Source organism: Ursus maritimus, unplaced genomic scaffold (assembly GCF_017311325.1).
Source record: "Ursus maritimus isolate PB19 unplaced genomic scaffold, ASM1731132v1 scaffold_12, whole genome shotgun sequence".
In the NCBI taxonomy this organism is placed as follows: domain Eukaryota; kingdom Metazoa; phylum Chordata; class Mammalia; order Carnivora; family Ursidae; genus Ursus; species Ursus maritimus.
The window spans coordinates 28991209-29006323 of NW_024423564.1; positions in this window are offsets into that span (position 1 = coordinate 28991209).

Sequence of the window (15115 nt, forward strand, 5' to 3'; positions counted from 1 at the left end):
GACCTAGCAAGGGGGACTCCAGGTGACAGGCTTCTGGGTAACCTCGGGTGATGGGCGGATTCTGACTGCTTTCGCCCCCATCCTTTCTCAGATTTCTCCGGTTTGAAGCAAGTGTGTTCATTAATTCAGTAATATTCCCAAGTGGCCGCAGGGCGCCTGGCTGTGTGCTGTTGTGATGGCCCCGAACAGCCTGTTTGGTCTGTTAGGCTCCCGTGTCTTCTCTTCCTCCGAAGCCCAGTTCCATGATGCGTGCTTTCCAGTCCTGCCTCACTCTTCCGTGCTCTCCCGAGGACCCAGTCGCAGAGCCTGCAGTGTTCACTTATGAAATGACTGTGCACCAGGCTCTGTTTGGGGCAGTGGGGACTCAGGAGTGAACGGAAGTGGGAGGAGACAGACGACAAGCAGGATAAAATAAAACAGAGCTACAGTACGTGGAAGATGCGTATGTGAGGCAGTAAGAAAGAGAAAGCAAGCAAGAACAGGAGTCTGGGTGGCGCTGAGAGGGGCCCGCCGGGGCAGGGCCTCTTGGAGGTCTGAGCGGAGGAAGGAAAGGCGAAGTGCCGCGGGCTGAGGGGGGCAGCTCGAGGCTGGCACCCGGAGGAGAGCGGGGAGGCCGGGCTGGGGGAGCGCGGGGCGGGAAGCAGGAGAGGAGGTCAGAGGGGGCGCGCTGGGAAGCAGATCAGGCCGGGCGGGCGGGCCTCTGCCGGGACAGGGCTCTACTGTGCCTGCGGTGGAAGTCCCTGGAGGGTTTTGAGCCAAGGAGTGACGTGGCGCGTCCTGGTTTTAGGGGTCGCGCAGGCAGCTGTGCGAGGAGTGGCCTGCAGGAGAGCAAGCGAGGAGGTGGCTACTGCAGAATGCTGGCGAGGCCGAGGAGGCCTGGACCCCTGCGTGATGATGGAGATGGTGGGAAGCGGTCAAATCCAGGATGTATTTTTAAGGCAGAGGCAACAGGGTTTGTTTACAGATTATGAGCTGTAAGAGAAAGAAAGGACCCAAAGAATCTGAGAGACCTCTCTCCAAAAAAGAGCAAAGAAACCCCTGTATGTATGTATGTATGTACATAGGCATTTTTAATTGGAGTGTGGTAGACATGCAATATATTAGTTTTAGGTATATAACGCAGTGATTCGCCGTTTATAGACATTAGAAAATGCCGCCCACGATAAGGGTAGTCGTGATCTGTCAGCAAACATATTATTGCAGTGTTATTGACTGTATTCTCTATGCCATGCTTTTCTTCCCCATGACCTATTATTTTATAACTGGAAGTTTGTACTTCTTAGTCCCCTTACCCACTTCCCTTCGGCCAACCACCAGTTTATTCTCTGTATTTATGAGCCTGTTTTTGTTTTGTTTTTTCTTTTTTAGATTCCACATATGAGTGAAATCATATGGTATTTGTCTTTCTCTATTTCACTTAGCATAATATCTTTGATCTGTCTTCTAGGTCCATCCATGTTGTTGCAAATGGCAAGATTTCATTCTTTTTGATGGCTGAGTAATATTCTGCGTGTGTGTACCACATTTACTTTACCCATTTATCTATTGATGGACACTTGGGTTGTTTCTGTATCTTGGTTATGTAAATGATACTACGGGTAACACGGGAGTGCATATATCTTTTCCAATTCATGTTTTTGTTTTCTCTCAGTAAATATCTAATAGTGGAATTAGTAGATCACATGGTAGTTCTATTTTTAATTTTTTGAGGAACCTCCATACTGCTTTCCATAGTGGTTACACCCGTTTATATTCCCACCAGTAGTGTATAATGGTTTCCTTTTCTCCGTATCCTAGCCAATATTTGTTATTTCTTGTCTTTTTGATAATAGCCACTTTGACAGGTGTGAGGTGGCAACTCCTTGTGGTTCTGATTTCCATTTCCCTGACGGTTAGTGATGTCGAGTATCATTTTGTGTGACTGAGGGCCACCCGCATGTCTTCTTCAGAAAAATGTCTTATTCAAATCCTCCGCCCATTTTGAAATCACATTCTTTGAGTTTTGTTGGTGTTGAATTGTATGAATTCTTTATATGTTTTATATAAATTAATCCCTTATTGGATATATTATTTGCAAATATTTTCCTCCATTCAGTAAGTTGCCTTTTTGTTTGTTGATTGTTTCCTTCATTGTGCAAAAGCTTTTTAGTTTGATGTCGTCCCAGGCATTTATTTTTGCTTTTATTGCATTTGCCTGAGGAGACAGATCTAAAAAAATACTGCTGAGGCTAATATCAAAGAGACTACTGTCTATGTTTTTTTTTTTTTTAAGGAATTTTATGGTTTCAGGTCTTATAGTCAAGTCTTTGATCCGTTTTGAGTTTATTTTTGTAAGAAACGGGTCTAAGTTTCATTCTTTTACATGTAGCTGTCCAGGTTTTCCAGCACCATTTATTGAAGAGGCTGTCTTTCCCCCCATTGTATATTCTTGCCTCCTTTGTTGTAGAATAATTGTCCATATAAACATGGGTTTCTTTCTGGGCTCTCTATTCTGTTCCATTGATCTGTGTGTCTATTTTTGCACCAGTACCACACTATTTTGATGACTATAGCTTTGTAATGTATCTTGAAATCTCGGATTATGATACCTCTGGCTTTGTTCTTCTTTCTCAGGATTGCTTTGGCTATTTGAGGTCTTTTGTGGTTCCATACAAGTTTTACGATTATTTATTCTAGTTCTATGAAGATGGGCAATAGGTATTTTGATAAGGATTGCACTGAGTCTATAGATAGTTTTGGATGGTATGGACATTTAAACAATATTAATTCTTCTAATTCTTGAGCATAGTATATCTTCCCATTTATTTGTGTCATCTTCAATTTCTCTCATTGGTGTCACAGTTTTCAGAATACAACTCTTCCACTTCCTAGGTTAAATTTATTCCTAGATATCTTTTTTTTTTTTGGATGCAATTGGATTGCATCTAATGGGATTGTTTTCTTAATTTCTCTTTCTGCTAGTTTGTTATTAGTGTATAGAATCACAACCAAGTTCTGTATATTAATTTTGTGTCCTGCAACTTTTCTGAATTCACTTATTAGTTCTAATAATTTTTTGGTGGAGTCTTTAGGGAGTCTTTAGGGTTTTCTCATGTTATCTGCAAATAGTGACAGTTTTACTTGTTCCTAACAATTTAAATGCCCTCTATTTCTTTTTCTTCTCTGGTTGCTATACCTAGGAGAGAGAAAAAACCTCTTTTGTGGCTGGGTATTCTTTCTAAAGATGCAGTCTATTTAGTTATTGTTTGACCTCTGCCAATAGTACTCCTGTGAGACATTCCAGGGCTGAATGAAACTAATCATTGTTATATGTTCATTAACAGCTACCACATAGTTGGATCAGAGCTAGTGATGGCTGGGTTCTGGTTTTTAAATTTTCTTCCAACACAAGTGCACAGAATATGGTCATACTGACCAGCAGGCAGCTGGGCCTGTACCCTGCTTCTGCTGGGCTCTTCAGAACATATTTTTTTAAAGATCAGGGAAGAATATGTCTCCCATGATGCATTGTGCATTAACTGCTTCGGTGTGTTTTCTCACCTTGGACATGTTTCCTTCTTAATTATGATGAGAACCCAAAATCTGAAGTACTTTGGAAAGTCATCTATCTGCCTCTGCATCTGTGTGTGCATGTGCTGTGTGTGTCTGTGTATGTGTGTGTGTGTGTACTCTGTGTACATATGTATGTGTGTTCTCCCAGAAAAAAAGCAAAACATCCTTTTGCTGTTTAAAGTATCTTGTCATGTATTCATTTAAGAAAATAACCTGGGGCAGTAGGCATGAGCAGGTTATATTTAGGGGTTTTAAAATATATGAAATGATAAATGGATATAAAGCTAGCAGAATAGGGGTACCTGGGTGGCTCAGTCCATTAAGTGTCCGACTCTTGGTTTCGGTTCAGATCATGATCTCAGGGTAGTAAGATCGAGCCCTGTGTCAGGCTCCATGCTCAGTTCAGAGTCTGCTTAAGACTCTCTCTGCCTCTCCCTTTGCACCTCCCCACCATGCACTCTTTCTCTCTCTAAAATAAATAAATAAATCATAAAAAAAAAATAAAGCTAACAATAGAAAAAAAATTTTTTAATTGTTTTAATTAACACATATTGAGTGTCTACTAGCTATTACAGGCATTTTATATGTAAGAACTTGCTTAACTTCTATAATAGCCCTGGTTAGGTAGGCATTATTTATTCACTTATTTTAATTTTTTCGTTTTTTGAATTTTAAATAGGCTCCATGCTCATTGTGGGTCTTGAACTCACAACCCTGAGAATAAGAGCTGCATGCTCTACCAACTGAGCCAGCCAGGTGCCTCCAAGGCAGGCATTACTAACCCTATTTTATATATGAGGCAGAATAGCTTGCTGAAGAATATGCAGTTAACAAGAGACGGACAGGTTTGAACCCAACTTTGTCTTGCTTTACAGTCCATGTTTATTCCCCTACATCATGTTGACTTTCAAAGAGATCATACGGTCTATGTATAAGGTGAAAATGTCCTTTGCCTTGTAAATAACCAATGAGAGTTTGTGAAGTACTGCTGGAAGGAGGGGGTGTGAGCACTTCACATATTCAAATCGGATAGAAATTAATTCTCTGGAGTTACAGTTGAGGAACAGTCCGTAGGTGGCACGTCTCTCACTATGTCAGACTTGCTTCTCCGGAGGCAGAAGATGAAACTGCTAGTGCTGTTAGTCTGAAGGACGCAGAGAAGAACTAGCATATCTACAAAGGGGAAGAGCAGGTGCTCTGTGTCTTGGGCTCGGCTCAGAGGGCAGCTCCGGTTGAACTGTATTCTGGCTGGGACAGACACATATGCTCCTCTTCACACTGTCCCTGCCCCCGCCCTGCTGATGCAAATCACGAGCAGTCAACAAAGACTTCCAAGGGTCTCCCTTTGGGCAACCCTGCCAGTGTCTGGGATTAGAATTATAAGTCACAGCAAGTTGTTCCTGTCTTCTCTCTGACTGTTTAAAAGAGCTACTGCCACGTCTGGCCAAAGTAACTTTACTTTTCAGAGGGAATCTTCCTTAGAATATTTTGCTTTTTTGCAGAGTCCACTAAATTTAAAAGAGCCTCAAAATGAAACTATATATCTGTATATGGAGATATAGGTGTAGGTAGATATATAGATAATGTATGTTATATGTTATTAGTAATTATTGCTAATAATTCAAAATGATTAACTACTATCTGTAATATATAGTTATTTATAATATGTAGTTATAATATATAATATACTTTATATATACTATATATCTGTATAACTATAGATACAAAGAGAGGAATATATAGAAAGGGTATAGTTGTATGATATAAGTATATCTGTATATTCTTACTCCTTTATTGTATCCAATAATATAAATTAATGTGGAAATATTTCTCACGATACTGTATCTATAGAACTGTATCTATGTATCTATATCTATATCTATATATTCCTCTCTCAGGAGACACCAGCCTCCTCTCCTGCTGGGTCTTGCTGACACTTGGCCTTCGTGCATTAGCTACATAAGGATACCACCTAGACCCCATTGTTCTTGGCCCGGACAAGACCGTGGGGAACCAGAGCTGTTTGGATATTCCAGGTATCTTGCCAAGGCCACTGCTACTAAACAACTCTGGCAGTAGCCCAAGTCTTATCATTAACCACGCAGTAAGCCAAAAGCAAGGATGTAACTCAGAAGCAGGGAAAACATGCCAAGATCCTGGAATCTGTCCTGCTATTGGGCATCTTTCCCTGAAAGAGCCACAAGAGCAATTAAAAATCAAACAAAAGAGAGACCATGCACACACACGCCCCTACCTCAAGGTTCTGGAAAAGAGACCCCAAGGGGAAAATAAAATTTAGGAGGTTTGTTGAACCCACCGTAGAGCTGATCCAGAATTTAAATTGATTCCATAATTTATTGCATTTTAATTAGCAATCACAAGAGACCAAGTATTGTTTACTCTCTTGTTAGGAGCTCTAGCTGGAAACAAATACTAGAGAGTCTTAATAAGGATGAGTTATATTTACTGTTTTCCATTTTACAGTCTTGTTATAATCATCACAAGAAGAGATTCATTTAGTGCTCATCTGTTCTTGGTATGACATTTGTTGACCACTAGGGTGACATAAAATCAGAACATACCCCACAAGCAGAGAAAGAGCCTCCCTACCCCCACCCCACCCCATGCTTACTCCTTCATTGTTTTCAATAATATAATTTAATGTGGAAATACTTCTGGCTTAGGTTAGATGACATGAGTTCCCAGGTGCCGTCGTCACCCAAAATGCATCTAAATGACTGCTGTTGGTTATCTATTTAAAGCAGAATAACGCTCCAAACAGCAGACAGCTGCATTTATATGCACTCCTCCAACATGGAAACATTAGCCACATCAGACAAAAACTGTCTGTCTGCTCAGCATACACCCGTTGGCTTATCAGACTACCCATCTGATGGGTTATCAGACTTTTTTTTTTGCTTCATTCTATTCGTTTTTGTTAACTAATAGAATATTTGTTCTTTTTAACGACATTTCCTGAGGGCCAGAGTTTTTGGGGTTTCCAAACAGCTCTTGTTATTCTTAAACAGGAAGAACCCTGAGCTTCTCTACTTGTGGGATGGGACTCTCTGCAACAACGCATTTCTTTGGGAGCACTCTGGGTCCCGTTCCTCCCTAGGAACATTCTAAAGTACTTTTTAAATACCACTGTGTATTATTGCAGTGATGGCCATCAGTCATCCCAGCTCTGCTTCTTGGATTGGGCACCCAGCATGTAATCGAGCTCATTATCTCAACTCTAAAGGATATTCCATTAAGTGAAAGAAGAGGACGTGATTCCAAGAGGCCATCCTCAAAAAAGGGAAGTTTTGTGTAATTTGAAAACACATACCCTTTTGAGGCTTTTCATTCAAAATTGACTTTTTTCTTCAAAAGTAGGTAGAGTAGATGCCATTGTTTATTTCTTCTTCTTCTTCTTTTTTTTTTTTAACCCACTTTTTCCACCCAGCCACAGAGACACCAATCTGATGCTTGGGCTTTAATTAAAACTTGCTCCCTGTTAAAAAGCTCCTATTGTTCTTTCCATTTAAATAGGATTCTTCTTAGATCTTTAACAAGACCACAGAGGAGTAATAAATCTAAGTAATTGTCCTTATTAAGAAGAGATTATTCTCACAAGACTATAACAGTCACCAAAGTAACTAAAGCCATTTCCAGGTAGCACTTAGAGTGTCTTCCTCCTACCCAAATACAGAAATGCCTCGTTAGTCACTTTCTTTGCAGCTCAAATTAAATTAGATGGCATTCTGTTTATTTTTCATATCTTTTGCTAACAGAAGGGGATTTTCCCGTTGATGATATTAATCAGGAAACCTCAAGTCCAATTGCACTGAGTTCATGGGATGGAGATGACCTCTTCTTCCTTCCTTCTCTCCTTCCTTCCGTTTCTCCTTCCACAACTGATGCCTGAGTTCTTGCTATGCCAGCCACTCTGCCAGGCATTCATGGTTCAAAGATGAAAGACACAGTCCATTGGATGGTGTATTATCTATTCATCTAATATTTACTAACCCTCTTCCATGTGCAAGACACTGTAGTAGGGGCTGAGTTTTCAGAGGGAAAAAAGCCAGACACTGTCCCTGTCTTCCTGGAACTTGAGATGTGGCAAAAATGTAGACATCAACCCAATAATTCCATAATTGATTAATTGCAACTATGGTAAAAAGATATAAAAGAAAGGACAGGGTGCCATGTGAGCATGTCTTAGGGAATTAGAAGCAGTCCATTCAGAATTATCCACTTAGTTTTTCTATGACAAATGGTCAGACCTCTGCTTTCCTACCATGCAAAACTGCCAGGGAAGCTTTCTCATTCCCCAAGTTCTATGTAGGCGGTGGCTCCTGATGTTTTCAGTTTTTAAAAAGCCATGTTCTAGGAGCGCCTGGGTGGCTCAGTCAGTTAAGCATCCAACTCTTGATTTTGGCTCAGGTCATGATCTCAGGGTCATGAGATCGAGGCCTGTGCTGAGCATGGAGCCTGCTTAGGACTCTCTTTCTCCCTCTCTTTCTCGCTCTGCCCTTCCCCCATCTCTAAATAAATAAATTAAATAAATAAATAAAAAAATAGTAAAATAAAATCCATGTTCTAAACAAGTCTCCCTCAGTTAGAAAAAGCTAACTTACCATGTCTATAATAGAATTGTTAGAGAAAAAAAATGGCAACAGACTCAAATGCCCACCAAAGCTTTATTTCATAGCAGTGTGCTCACGTGTGCATGCTTACATACAGGTGGGCTTGCCAACACACAGATGCCCTAAGGAGCTAGGGAAGGGGGCTTTCCACCAAAAAAGACAAAGTATTGGTTGCCAACCTACTGGCCCCAGTCTTCGTTTTCATATCTTGAGGACACAGCTCACATTGGTTCAGCTCTTACACTTTGTGTTGAGTATACTGTGACTTCTTGTTTGCGAATTGCGAATAGGAACTGAGGAGTTTGTTGCCTCCAAAATTGCCAGTAACATAGAAATTGTGGGTATTACTCGCAAAATTCCTTCTCATCACACAAAAGAGAAGCACCCTAGGGCTGTTCAGGGATGAGGATTGAAAGCTTGCCATCTGACATGGAAAATGCTCATCATCTGACCAAATCAAGGGCTCTCTTTCACCCACCCAACTCAACAAGTTTTCTTGAGAAACAAAGTCAGCAGTCCATCTGCCAGGAAGGCTTTGTGGATTGTGCCCATCACTACCTTTGTGGATTGTCCAAGGGCTGTTCTGGACTTCAGCCGTGCAGACTCAGAACATTAACAACCCACCAAGAACAGATCCATTTTGGGGGTGGGGGTAGAGACTCATTGGCCAAGTAGTGAGACTGAAGAATAAAGGCACTTTGCCAGGGCCCTAATCAGCAATGCCAAGTGACCATCATCAGCACCCAAATGTTCAAAAGCCTCCATGACTAATATGTTCTTTTCCTGAAGGTACACTCTAAGTCATGATCAGAATTGCTTGGGAGTAGAAGAAAGGTAAAGGAATCAGAGCAAGAAGGGCTAAATGACTTGAATATGAAATCAAATGAATATAGACTGATGCTTCCATCTGACCAATGGATCTAGAACTAGTTGGGGCTTGAAGATTAGAACTCAACTGGCCTCAACTCTCTGCGTTCATCTTCACATCACACTTGCCTTTGTAAATGGGGCCCAGTCACTCAGTTTAATGAGTTAGACCCCCTTTAACCTGGATGCATCTTTCCCAAATAGCACTTTGCTATGCACAAGAAAGTAATTGAGAGAGCAGCCTCACAAGAGCCTTTTTGAGAATTTAAATATAAGGCTGCTTCCTCTTTACCACGGAATAGTGTGTCGGGGGGGGAGAAAACAATAACACTTCATCTTATGTTTGAACATATCGGATATATACAATAAAGTTAAGAATCAATAATTAAGAATGTTCCAGAACCACGACCTCTATAGGGTAAGATTCCTTTCCATGACTTCCTACTGCCTCTGAAAATATTGGTTTTTAGAAGACATGAGTATAATATTTGCTGTCTGGAGAAAGTGAGGGAAAAGGGGCCCTAAAAGTAGTTGAATTGGTTAAAAGGGTAAAATAAAAAAGGCACTAAGACAAATGCACCTACTTCGTCACTTTGGGATCCTGTCCCAATCCCTCTGCACTGGCATTCAAGCCCCTTAGCTTCTGCCATCAGCATATGCCCTTGACTCTCTCCTTTCTCTAGGCTTCCAGGGTTGACTAGCTGCTCTTCTAATGGACGTAGTACTCCTTTGTCTGTGTCGCACTTGCCTGCATTGCTAGTGGGGGCCCTCCTTCAAGTGGCTTCACTTCTCTCTGATGTCGATCATATTGTTTGGCTCTCAAAGAACAACCTTATTTCCTGGTTTTGGGGGAAGTGGGTGAGGTTGCAGGGAGTACCATCTTGAAGCCCCAAGTATAAATACAGAAGCTCTATCATTGTAGCACACTTCACACTACCAAAATGAACAGGATTTTGATTTTGGCAGATGCCAGAATGCACGTGTGTGAAAACACACACTGTAGTCTCTGCTTTGAGATCCTCTAATGGGAAAACCCTTTTGAATGAAGATGTGATTACCTAAAGTAACAAAGGGGGAAATTTGCATTTTCTCTAAGCTTAATGGAATTTATTATTGTAACTTTGTCTAGGATGAGTTTGGACAACAGATGTTCAGTGACAAATATCTGCAGATAATGATCAGAAAACTATCAAGTGCTTTAGATCTAACCATATATCTCGAGTCAGGAAGAGAATGATGTTTTTAAAGCTTAAGACTGACCTACAATTCAGGATAAGCCACATATTCTGGGCTTATTTATGAATCCCGAGAATAAGAGGGTGGATTTGTCTCTCTTACTAGTTCCCTTTACAGGATTCTTGCTGCATATGTCATTACATTTCTTGTATTATTAGATCCATTTCTTGACAAGCAAAGAGCTGTCCCCCATGTGCTCCCTGTTCTAACACATGGGGCTGTCCTGTAGCTCAGGGTAGGAGATGGGCAATTTAGAACACCCATGTCAAAGGGTCTCTGGTTTAATGACTATGGAGACATAAGAAAGAAAAAAAAAAGCCTGGTAGATGGGATAGAAAAGTCCTAGAATGAATGGAAAACGACTATTTAGTTTTAAAATGGTCCCCAATGGAATGGCTCCCTTACTGTGTGTGGCAGAGACAGTTGGTGTTCACTCAGGCCCCAGGTGTGTATGCCACTTTGGGGCCTGGCCCCTAAAATGCCCAGCAAGGTCTTTCATGGCCCCTCGCTTGCCCATCTCTGTGCCTGGAACAAAGGACTCTGACATGTCAGAGCAACACACAATGTCAGGAGCTGGAACTCTCAACTCATGACTTCAAGTCACCGAACCAGTGACATTCACGTTGGACTTGGTGTGAATGAATAGCTTGTATTATTTCATTGTGTTAAGCCACTGAGATTTTACAGTAGTCTGTTACCACACTTCACCTAGCCCAGCCTGACTGTCAGAAGTAGGCAAACCCAGTGAGTAACATGTTACCAACACGCCATGGATCTCATCCTTAGGCACATCTATCCTCTTTGTTCTGATATATGAATGCAGGACGCACCCATCACCCAGGACATTCTTCCCCTGGAAATCCAGCCAGCTCCCTATTTTGTAGCATATCTGTAAATGATTTTCTTATTAAATAGATATTCCAGATGGAAAGGCCCATCAGACCCAATATCGTATTCAGACTTACCTGGGGCCTATTCAAAGTGGACTCTACTTTAAGGCTGGGTCCGAGCCAGCGTCCTTGAGGAGCAACCCGATCAAGACCTGATCCCAAGTGTAAGCCAGTGCCTAGTACATATTGAAATCTCCACAACCATTGACTGAACAGCGAGACCCTGAGGTGCAGTCAAGAAACCATGTCAAGGGTTAGGGGCAGGAACAGGAAGGAGGGGTCTGAGAATGGAGAGCTGGCTGAGCCATGGCTGCCTGTGTTGTCAGGAAGATCTGCATGGTGTATTGAGCTGCCCAGAGTTCTTTTTTTTTTTTTTTAAGCCCAAGTCGAGGTTCACAGCAAAATTAGAAAGTCTGGACAGTTCTGATATATCTCCTGCCCCACATGTGCTAGCCTTCCCCATTGTCAACATCCCCTACCAGGGAGATACACTTGTTATAACTGATGAACCTACGTGACGTTATCGTCACTCAAAACCCATAGCTTATATTATAGTTCACCCTCGGTGTTGTACATTCTGTAGCTTTGGGCAAATGTATGATGACATCTATCCACGGTTATAGTATCAAACAGAATAGTTTCACTGCCCCAAAATCAGAGGTACATTTTCACAGTGGACACAAACAGCTTTGTCCACAGCTTTCTCTTCTGAGGCATTTTCCCAGCATGCAGCCAAAAGACCCCAAGAATTCTTCAGCTATCCATGTGGGGAAAAAAAGGCCACCTAGGATCCTGGCAGATGTGAATAGAGCTGTGGCTCCGTTCCCAGCATTCTCTGGAGTTTAGCTTGAGAAAATAATAAGAATCCTATAGGATCAATGATCTCACTCATTTGGACTACAGTAAATCTCTCCTATATTACTGCTCAGCCTCTGAGAATATTATACTGGGTCTCATTTTATTAAAGAATGTCATGCATACCCAGAAGTCGCTATTTAATTTTTAGCTGCAAGATACAATTTTGAAAAACCATTATCTAGAAAGTGCAATAATCAAACAATGTAATCATGAATGTTAAACCTCCTTGGAATATTATTTTAAATGCTTGCCAGCTGGAAGCAAGAGTTGACAAGGAACTGTGTGACTTGGTTGACTTTCTAATTTGTCAAAGCATCTACACTTTCCAACAAGATATATTTGCTAAAATATGTTTTTTTCCTCTGCATGATTGTTTTGAAACTATCAAAAATGCAAAATCCTTAAATAAGGAAGACAGATTTGCATTTTCTATTCATTCCAGCTTAAGATTTAGGATTAAATCACTTTAAGAGACACAATTGAATTTTTTCTCAGAGGAGCCAGACGGCCCACATATATCACCAATTGCCTCTGAGCTTTCTGGCTGCTCTGTGAGATCAGACTCGTAAATTTTGTGACATATGGAAAATATCAGAAAACCACAGCATGCATTTTAAAAGAGCCAGAAAGCAGGACTCACGCTATCATGAGACATCCCTGGTAATTCACCAGTCTTCCCATCACCCACCCCTGACTCTTTGCAAAAAGGACCGAGTGGGTATTTGGCCAGAGACTAGGAATCTCGGGAGTAATCCAGTTGTTTGGGGGTGGGGGGAATGTGCCAACCTCCCTGCCAAAAGGAGGTCCAGCAGGGCTGTGAGTCATAGTGCAGTGCCCTGGGAAGGATGTGCTATGGCTCTGAACTCACGCTAGTGACTCCTCCCGCCCATGATATCCTCTGTCTCAGTGAATTCCCCATTCTGCTCCCACGTGCTTCCTACCGACCCCTCTCTCGGCACCTGTTTCCTTGTCCTATAACTTACATGTCTGTCTTTACCATTGGTGTTGAACTTACAGAGGCCAAGGCCTAGGCCTTATTTTCCTGGTATGCCCTGAACTTAGAGGCACATTCAAACCGATGAATGTGTCCGCCTGCTTGGGGAGCCTGGGGATAGAGCAGGGATTGACCTTAACTCCTGCCTTCTCTTATTCACACTGGTTACATGGCCTTAGGCAAGATACTGAACCTTCCTATACCTCAATTTCCTTGTCTATAAAATGGGAATGATGATGATGCCTGTCTCATAGGATGTGACTATTGAAGGATATGTACACATATTATACTTAAAATGATATCTTGCAATCAATATATCTTAGCTAAATGAGCTCTTACAAAATGTGAGCTGTCCTTATCAGTCATGATAATGTCATTCCACATGGCCCAACTCCCTTGACTTCCTGCAACAACCCAGGGTTCTCCTCCAAGTGAGCAAGTGAGCATGATTGAATTCACTTGGAAGGCTGATTTGCTGGGACTCCCAGGCATTCTGCTAAAAAGATGGGAATTTTTTTTTCTGGAGTGGGCCAGCCATGGGTCTTGGCTGTTTGAATGACAGAATAGTAGGACTTAGTCAACATCTGCTTGATGAAAAGATCAAAAACACAACCTTCACACTTCCCCTCAACACTGTCCCTAAGGGGTCCTTGGATGACCTTGGAAAGGGTGACAGAGGCTGGATCTGGCCTGGGCCAGCACTTCAGGCTCTAATGTCCTTAAAAGTCCACAGGCCCAACAAGGATTCTGAAGGGAAGTGGAGAATGATGACTATGAAACAACAAGATTCACCCCGTGGGAAGCATGGAGAAAAGCCCTCGCCACCAGCCGAGGTTAGTTAGCAACCTCAGAGGCAGAAACAATTAAACCTCAAAAGCTTCTAGGCAAAAGGAAAAGGTGCCATTTGGAAGAAAGGGAGGACAGTGGGCAGGGAGTGGACAGAGGTGGAAAGTTGTCCTAGACAAGGATTTGTCTGGCCCTCTAAGCAGGGGGCTGTGAACTGGGGAGGCAACATATCTGGGTGTTATCTGGGGGCACTAGGGGATGGAGAACAAGGACAAGCCTCCCTAGAGTCATTTTCATTGGAGACTCTTCCCAAAATGGAGAGGCCCTCATCCATAAGGAAAGAGATTCTGTGATGTTGGCCCTGGGTCCACAGACAGGTGACTCAGGAGCAGGTCCCGGCTCTCTGTCTACCTGTTTGGGTCTTTGGGTGGTCACTAAGCCGTGCTGACTCACCCCCTCCTCCTGTGGAATGGAGTTAATACACCTCCCCCCCCAGAGCCATTGTCAGTCTCTAATGAAATAAGGCTTATGATGTTCTGATAGCTGCAATGTGATAGATTAATAGCAGGCATTTTACTGATAATAATCAGTATTTATGATGGTTTAAAGACTCCTGGGTGGTAGAACTGAGCCAGGTTTGGTCTTTAGAGGCCAGCAGTCGTGGCAGCAATGGAGAGAGTCCCACTGGCTCCAGGGCCCCTTTCCAAACCGGCCTCTCTCCCTCATCCTTCCTCCGCAGCATGGCTGAGACTGGCAGTATAGGGTGGTGGTTGAGAGTATGGGGGACCAGACCGCCTGCATTTGAACACTATCTCTGTTACTGGGTGGCTTTATGACCTTAGGCAAGATACTTAACTTTTCCATACCTCAGTTTCCTTGTCTGTAAATGGGGACAATAGTGGTGCTTACCTCATAGGATATTGTATGAATGGTTTATTCCCTATGTTATACTTAAAATGATAGCTAACAAAATGAGGGCTGAAAGAATGTGAGCTGCCCTTATCAGTCACGGTAATATCATTCCAAATAGCCCAACTTTGTTGACCCCCTTTATTTAAGGAACACTGGGACCTCTCTAGTCTGGCAGGCCAGCCAGGAAGCTGGGAAGAAAAAACATCAGAAATTTCTGCAGACGTGAAAATATCTTTCCAAGGAGAGAGAAGAGGGGGTGATTGCAGACCATGGGTAGCTTGTATGACTCACTCAGAGCCCAAACTGGGGCTGTCCCTAGTGATCCAAGCTGACCTCCCACAGAGGGAAGCTGGAGCCTCCACCATTTTGGAGCAGTGGGACCAGCTCTC